The sequence below is a fragment of the Dipodomys ordii genome, unplaced genomic scaffold (assembly GCF_000151885.1).
Source record: "Dipodomys ordii isolate 6190 unplaced genomic scaffold, Dord_2.0 Scaffold62, whole genome shotgun sequence".
NCBI lineage: Eukaryota > Metazoa > Chordata > Mammalia > Rodentia > Heteromyidae > Dipodomys > Dipodomys ordii.
In genome coordinates this window covers 6,139,837-6,148,707 of record NW_012267278.1, presented here as the reverse complement: position 1 = coordinate 6,148,707, position 8,871 = coordinate 6,139,837, and positions in this window count along the sequence as shown.

Genomic DNA, 8,871 nt, shown 5'->3' with positions numbered 1-8,871 from the left:
GTGTGTGTGTGTGTGTGTGTGTGTGTGTTGTGGTTTAGCTGTTAAATTATTGAGTTAAATTATGTATTAAATATCTCGATAACACATCTCTACTAAACTATGAATTTCATATATCTTAAGCACATTTTGTAATCAAACTTTCAAAGGCAAGAGAAAAATTAACTATTCCCCTGACAGCAAGAGAAAAAGAAAAACAAAATTCGTACAAGGGTATCTTAAATCACCTAATAGCACGTATGCGTCCTATTTTCTGTGATTTCTTGTCTATGTTTTTTTCTTTTAATAAAAGATATTTTTAAGTCATAAGGAGTAAAGCATTTTGTTCCACATCAATACTTTTATTCAAATAAAAGTCCAACTTTCAGTTAGTCCTCCCTCAAACAGATATAGAATCTGAATGAACAAACAGAGCTGTGCATAATACCAAGTCCTATGGACAAACTCTATAATACTGCACCAATCAATTGGAAAGAGATGGACATATAAGGAGGCTGAGGAGTGTGTAGCTTTTCCAGTTTGGCTAGACTAGAAAGAAGCGTGACTCACTGCCCAGGCTATACAAAGTGGGATAGTACAAGATGTTACCACAGAACTCAGCAGGATATGAAATTTAAAGTTTCGTGATTCCGTCTAGCATTTTCTAGTTATTATTTCTAGATTGCAAGTAACTGAAACCACAGAGAGTAAAAGAGTAAAAGGGGATAAAAACACACAGAGACAACAAATCACATAGTACATTTAAAACAACAACAAAAAAAATGAATAAAAGGGACGACCACTGTAAATTTAAATTCGTATATATTTGAGATGATTGGTAGAAAGGTGATGGACCTTTCATTAAGAGTAAGTGATAAAATTTTGTAACTAGGAAGAAAGGATTCTGTAGAAAGGTTTTTGAGATTTAAAGAACTAATAAAATTTTCATGAATAAGAATGTTATGCAAAAGTAAATTGTATTCCCATTCAGCAATAAATTAGGCAATCAGAGTTCAATTTCTTTGAACCCAATTCTCAGAGAAAACTATTATTTCTCTCAGCAATATGTTGAAAGGCATGGACACATTTGTCCATCATTTTTTTAAGGACTGAAAACAAATCTGTTCTAGCTATCATGTTTCACATGGAAGCTGAAGTGCCCTTGACTTTTGTACTCACATATTTATGCCGCAAATGTGTGTCTCTGTCATTAGTCTGTAAATTGAAGAATGTTAAAGGCCATATTTCTCTTATTTCTGGAAAGTTATTGATGTCCCAGATGAGTTCTGAGCATATTGTGGGAAATCAAGACAATGTATTTAGAATTGAGTGGAATAATTAAAGTAAATGAATGAAGAAATAAATTGTTTAACCAAAATGTTTTCTTCCATTAAAATAATTTAGTTTCTGGTTCTCCCCATCAGCCCTCCCTGTAACTCCTTACAATAGATGCTCACATTATATTTCTTCCACAGTGTTCAACACCTTTCATGTATATGACTTCATTTGCTGAGCTTGGCTGATCATACTACTGAACAACACTCCTTTATAGTTCCATGTTTTCTTAATTGCTCTGCAAGTTTTCAAGAGGAACTATTCAATTACACTTTTCATATCCTTAGTTTATTTTTTTGTGTCCAACATTAAGTTCATTTCATAAATATTGATGAGTTAGATCTTCATGTGAATGGCAGTTGGGATGAACTTAGGGAATTTCTATATTCTTATATTTAACTTGATACTTTGGCTAATGACAGATAAATTATGTGTTTTCATTCATTTTCCTTTGGCTTGACAGAAAGTTCTGGAATGGAGAGATATGTTTCAGGAAGACAAATAACCTGGCATGAAGTTCCTCTTCCCAGAAATGCAATCATGAATGACAGTGGTATTCCAGATGCCAGAAACTGAAGGCTGGAAACCAGAAACATAATCCAAGATTTAATGTTGGATTAATTTTCTTAAGGAGAACCAAATGTAGCTGGGGAAAATAGTAACTTGTTAATTAGGTATTATTTGATTCTAATTTCTTTGATATTGGTCTGTTCATAAAGAAGAAAATATTTACTAGGCAAGTATAAATGTTATCACACACTAACCCAGTGAGGAAACACACATTAGCTTGCCCTTCTAATAAGAAAATAATTATTTTAAGTGTAATCTCTAGGAAAAAGACAACTGACCAAAAAGAAGAGCAAATGGTATTCACAGAGCAAATGGTATAAGGGTACATTTACAAAAGGAGAAGTGTCATTTTTATGTGACACAGGACAAAGTGATAAAAATATTTGTCAGTGCATTTTGCTAGAAAATAAACATTTCTCATGGTTTGGGGTCTGCAATGGATGGTGGACAAAACTTAAAAATTTTCTAAAATGTAGGAAGATTATTGATTTACAATTTTCTACTATCTTTTTTCAAGAACAGTACAGTATCTACTAATGAGGTTGAGCAAAAATTGAAAACAGAGCATTATTATAAACAGGAAAACAATCTAATCATATGTGATGGAAAATTATTTTTTTCTGGAAAGTGGAAATTTTAGATTTACAGCATATTTTAACTATATATTAACATTCAGTCATTAATTCAATAAATACTTTAAATCAACTAATTGTTTTATTTTGCAGAAATATTTGTAGCCCACAATATATATAATGCTTTTTTATTTATTTTATTATTATTATAAATTTTACTATTTTTTTCCTGATTGATGAGGAAGAGAGTCAATTCAGAATTCTCCTCTTATACTGACAGAGTGATGGGAATGGGGTGGATTCCATGGTAGATGGGGTAAGAACAAGGTCCTAATAGATGAGCTGGCTTCACAGTTCTGAAGATGGTCAGTGGTAAACTACATTAAATGTATATGCCAAACTATTGCAAAAATTTGTGTACTGATTTTAAAATATACTTACCCATATCAAATAAATTCTTCAGCAAGCCAATCTCATGGATGTCTCTGTGCTGGAAAAGAATGTGAGATTATCAGAGCTAGACTGGAAGGAAGAGAATGCATGTGTTACATAGTGATCCTAGAGAAGTCCTGATGATTCAAGGGCTGAAAAAAATATTTTATCCTATTAGGTGAAAAGTATTAAGTGATTTTAACTAATTAGCTTATTAATTCATTAATTGCTGGTCCTGGGGCTTGAACTCCGGGCCTAGACATTATCTCTGAGCTTCTTTGTGCTCAAGCCTAGCACTCTACCACTTGATCCACAGTGCTACTTGTGGCTCTTTCTCAGTTTATTGGAGATCTGTGTTGCACAGACTTTCCTGCCTGGGCTGGCTTTGAACACTGATCCTTAGATCTCAGCCTACTGAGTAGATAGGATTTACAGGCATGAGCCACCAGCATCCAGCTTGATTCAGTGTAAATTTTTAAAATGCAGATTTTGTTTATGTGTTAGTGTGGATATGTATTGCTTCGTATGTTTTATTTTAAAGGGTTAGATTGCATTAAATACTAAAATTATTAAAAAGCTAGAGACAGAAAACACCAATCCTTCAGATTTGTTAAAAATTCTTATCTTAAAACCTATGCAATTATATTCTATATCACACACAGCTATTCAACTGAATTTCAGGACTGTCATTTTCTTTTTCTTTTCTTATTTTGTTGGTCGTGGGGCCTGAACTCTGGGTGTTGGCACTGTCACTCAATTCTTCAGCTCAAGGTTGGTGCTCTACCACTTAAGCCACAGCAACACTTCCAGCTTTTTCTGCTTATGTGGTGGAATCAAACCCAGGGTTTCAGGCATGCAAGGCAAGCACTCTATCACTGAGCCACCTTTCCAGCCCCAGGACTATCGTTTTCTTTTCTCTTTTTATTTAAATTGTAAAGGTGATGTACAGAGGGGTCGCAGTTAGTTAAGTCAGGTAATGTGGACATTTCTTTTTGAACATTGTCACCTCTATTTTTTTCTCCCAGTTTTTTCCCCCTTCCAGTCCCTCTCCTTCACAAGTTGTATAGTGCATTTTCAACAAAGTGTCTGGTGAGTATCACTGCAAAATTAGTTCATCCTTTGTCCCACCATTTTTGTATTTCACCTTACTCTCACCAGATCAGATAAATTTACATACAAGACAAAAGGTCTTAAAATACTGCTGCAGTTTGGAAGTCTATTGATATTAGTTTTGTTGACATTTACACTTACGAACTATCATACATAGGTATAATTTCTTCAGGAACAGCAATTCAGTATGATTAGTTAACCACAATTTGTCATTTTTTATACTGTAAATGCTGAATGTGTATAAGACCAGAATTTATTTTTAACCAATATTTAGTAGTCTTTTTGGGATTCTTTAAATAATAGCTGGACAAAGCCCAGTAAGAATGAATTAAAGTTTAAACATTTTAAGCAACATGTTCTAAATCTGCTTTTATGAAGAATTTGTCAGAATAGTTCGCAAAGTATTTTTCTTACCTTTCTTTTTGTAAACAAATATGTTTAGTTTCTCTTGTTTTATATTCAAAACAATGATAGGTACATTTAACTTAATTGCATTTAATTGAATCACATTGAATTTAATTGCTAGTAATTACAAAAGTAGTTCACAACATGGTGATATTCAAGTCTCATAAAAGTCCGAATGTGTGAGGGAAAGCATATTTGTTACATGCAATTTTGCTTTTCTGAAGAAACAATTACCTGAAAACCTATTTCATAAACAACTTCCAATGCTTAAATGTACAACAAAATCATAGTTCTTTTGTAGCCTTAATAATTCATCACCAAATGGTACTGAATGAAGACTGACGTGAAAAACTTTTTTCAGAGTCATTCTAGTACAGAGCAGTAGAAAATGCAGGTTAACTTTTCCTGTCCAAGAACAATGTTTGTGATGCAAACTTTTGCATGTCATGATATGCTTACATGATTATAGTTCATACTTTTTAATTACCTCATGTTATCTCCAAACAGACTGGATATCAAAGAATAATTCTCTCACCTTCGATTTATGTAGTCATTTTATGCCGCAAAAGTGATCATAACAGTCCATACATGTGTTTTTATAATTATTCCACATGGTAATTCGTACTGAAATACATTGTAATTTTTAATTTCACCTTCAAATTACGTGAGTAATAGCAAAAATTCATGGAACTGAATTTTATGTTATACTTAAACAGTTGGTGCTTTTAAGCTCAGTATATATTGTTTTCCTAGTCCTGCACATGTACAATTTATTTTATTCATAGCGAACTTGTAGGATATGATGATAACATTGAGATTTTATTACCTATAAATATAAATCTCTGCTATACCCATCATGGATTATTTTCGATCAACCACTTATTTTGTTAAATATGTTTTCTCATCTATAAAATGGACAAACTAGCTCTTGCTTCAGAATATGAGTATATTTGAAAAAATAGTAAGTTGAACCCATTAAGCACATGAAAGTTTTATAATGTTTTACATTTAATATATGCTAATAGTTATTACCTACTTATTCAATCTGTAATTGTAAGCACCTTCATGTAAAATTCCTTTGGTTCTCATGAGGGTGAATGATTTTCGTTCACCATTGATTGGAAAGAAATGCTCATTTCAAAGAGTAAGTAACATTATCAGTATCCCTTAGACTTTGGCATGGTGAGACTCGAGCTCCAATGAGATCCTGTTTTTCCAAAACTGTAAACCTGCCTGTTCTGGTGGAAAAGAAGCTCCTGAATAATACTGGAATTATAACAACTATTAAGTTCTTTGTTTTGTTTTATACATTTTCTATTCATTATCAAAGTAAATGTTCCAATTCTAAGAAAAATAAAGCTTCTCAAGGGCAATTTGCTCAGGATATGATAGGATAGTAAGTTTTATTATTCTTTTACTTGTTATATAGCATCTCACATTGAAAAGTAAAACTTCATTATAGACCTAACAGAAATTCAAATGTGCATATAAAAGATTCCCTTTCCTTCTTTCTCTTTTCTCTTTTAGACATACACTCCTAGGGTCCACCAGTAAACAGTATAGAGATTAGCAATAGAGAAAATTAGATTACAAAATATATGCCTTTCCATGACTGTCTCTCTCACATAGAGATATTATGGAAAAAGATCATTTTGCTTAATCTGGGCATCATTAGTAACATTTAAAAAATGTTCCTTTAGACACCACTACTGCTTCTAAGACATTTTTACTAAGTTCATATATTTCACAAAGAAATTCAGAATATCTTTATATACTTTTTAAACTAAATAACAATCACATTTATAATCTTCACATAAGAAAGATAACATTACGGGCTGGGATGTAGCTCAGTGGCAAAGCACTTGCCTAGCAAGCGCAACGTCCTGGGTTCGATCCCCAGTACCAAAAAAGAAAAGACAAAAAAAAAAAAGAAAGATAACATTACATATTCAAAATCTGAATTTTTAGATAATTCCATTGTTTACATAAAGAAACATCATGATCAAATATTAAGAGGTTTTACTTCATTTCTGTATAAAGTTGTATTTAAATCAGATATATGTTTTAAGTGTGCTCATATTTTTTGGTTTTGGCATGGTTGCTCACACAATTAAACCCAGCCACTTAAGAGTTAGAGATCAAAGATCATAGTTTGAGACTGGTTAAGGCAAGAGAGACAGAGTGGCAAACAGACAGACTGACAGACAAAGACAAAGATTACAACCTGTAATCCCAACTATATATAAAGGAGCCATCTATACAAGGATCCCCATTTAAGGTGGATCTTATAAGACCATGTTTGAAAATAACCAAAACAAAAAGCTTTGCTTTTTTAGGTAGTGTTGAGTGGTACTGTACAAGTCCTAAATTCAACTCCCAGTACAGACTCCCTCCCCCCAAAAAAATGCATCTTTAAATTTTTATTAAGCTCACAATAATATAATGTACTACAGAAAAACAGACGTTAAAGACTAAATTAGCAACAAAACATTTTGGTGAAAGTACATTTCTAGCTTGAATGAATACTTGGATTGAGTTTGCGTGAGTTACTAAATATATGTAAAAGTACGTATTTTTTCTAGATTTGAGTAATGCCATTCGAATCAATACACAGTCCCTGCTAGTACACAGATATAGGACCTAGAATGCTGACACAGTGTTCAGAAAGAATTTAACCCAAGACAAAGTACGTTTTGGTAAATTGTGACAGCTTTGCACTTTTTTTCATAGAAACTTCTAAGTCTATACTTTAATCACTTTTAATATGCATGCAATATTAAACCATGATGAAATCTTTGGAGTGGCTCCAAATACATGCTGCATCAGATGAATGACCCTTGTTTATGTACAACTAGTTGCTCCTTGAAGAGCCTGAAGACATCTAAACCCATATATACTCAATAGCCAAAGTACAGATGAGATATGTTGTTGATCCACGTTTACCATAACAAACGATTCTTCCTATCAGACACATTAAAAGGACAAACACAAAATACAGCATTTATCCCATTTATAATTTCATAGTGTTCTTGAAATGGTGATGTGCATGAAAGTTTATACATAATCAACTTGTCACTTTCTGGTAAGAATAAAAGGCATGGAGCTATGATTAGAAGCTGAAAAGTTAAAATGATATGTTGTGTGGAACTTTTAAGCAAATTAAACACCTAGCATAATTTTTGAAGTATTAAGAAGGTACGTGAAAAACAAAGGAGAATGCAACAATGCTCAATAGGAAATAGATTCATTACCTTGCTCGTATAACAATAACCCCTCTGTACACTATCGTTACAATAAAAAATATATTAATAAAAAAGAAGCTTATTAAGGTATTTCCTTTGTTTTAAAGCCATGCTATAATCAAAGTTTCATTGATTAAATTTGTTATCTACACAGTATTTATCTCTCTTTATACATGATAAGATAGAAATATAGATACTGGATTCTCCCACTTATCTTTATCCCTCCTTGAATTTTCAATAAAATGCAAGTGATGGAAAAAATCCTATAAACCCATAAGAATCTCAAGAAGTCCAGAACAAATGAGAGGTGGTATACAAAATAACTGCAAAGATAGCAATTCCTATAATAGTAAAAGCTACAGCCTATTTATTTATTTATTTAAATAAGTTTTTGATTGTAAAAATACTGTACAGAGGGGTTGCAATCACATGAGCAAGGTAATGAGTGCATTTCTTATTAAGCATTGTTGCCTCCTCCTTTGTTTTCCCTTACTATCCCTTTCCATGCCCTTCCCGCTTCCCCGCCCAAGTTGTAAAGTTCGTTTTTGGACATAAAATCTCGTACATCTCACTGTTGTGAAGTTAGTTTTTTGATGTAGAGTCTTGTACATCTCATTGTTGCAATAGGTCAACCTGTATCCCTATTTAAAGAATTTGTTTTAAAAAATCACATGATACCTTATAAATAAGTTAGAAAGAAAAAAAACACTTGTGTCCTTATCTTGGAGTTCATTTTGCTTAACATGATCTTATCTGAACTTTTCTGTTTGTCTCAGATATATACTAGTTGTTGCAAATAAGAGAAACCATGGAGACCAATCTATTCCTATTTTTTACCCACATCTCTCCCTAACCCTAAAAATTTCTAGTTTTCCAAATTCTTCTCTGCGGTTCGAAGCCCATTAACATATAGTTGTTTAATGTCGAATAGATGTATCTGTTGAACTAGATTGTATCTGTAGACTATTGACTGTATGAATGCAAACGTTGGTTGATGGTTGTCTTAAGATAGTGTTCTAGCACAAAACTGGTGCTATTTTCATCTCAAATGGGCAGAGTAAGCTGGAAAAACACAAGAAAAATGGCAAATCCAGGTATCTCAATTCCCAATCTTGATAATCAGGGGTCAGATCAGATAATGAACAATCCAGAGGAGAGTTCCCAAATAGCTATGCAAACACTGGTGGCAAACATGATAAATGAGAAGTTTGACAACTTACAAAGGACTC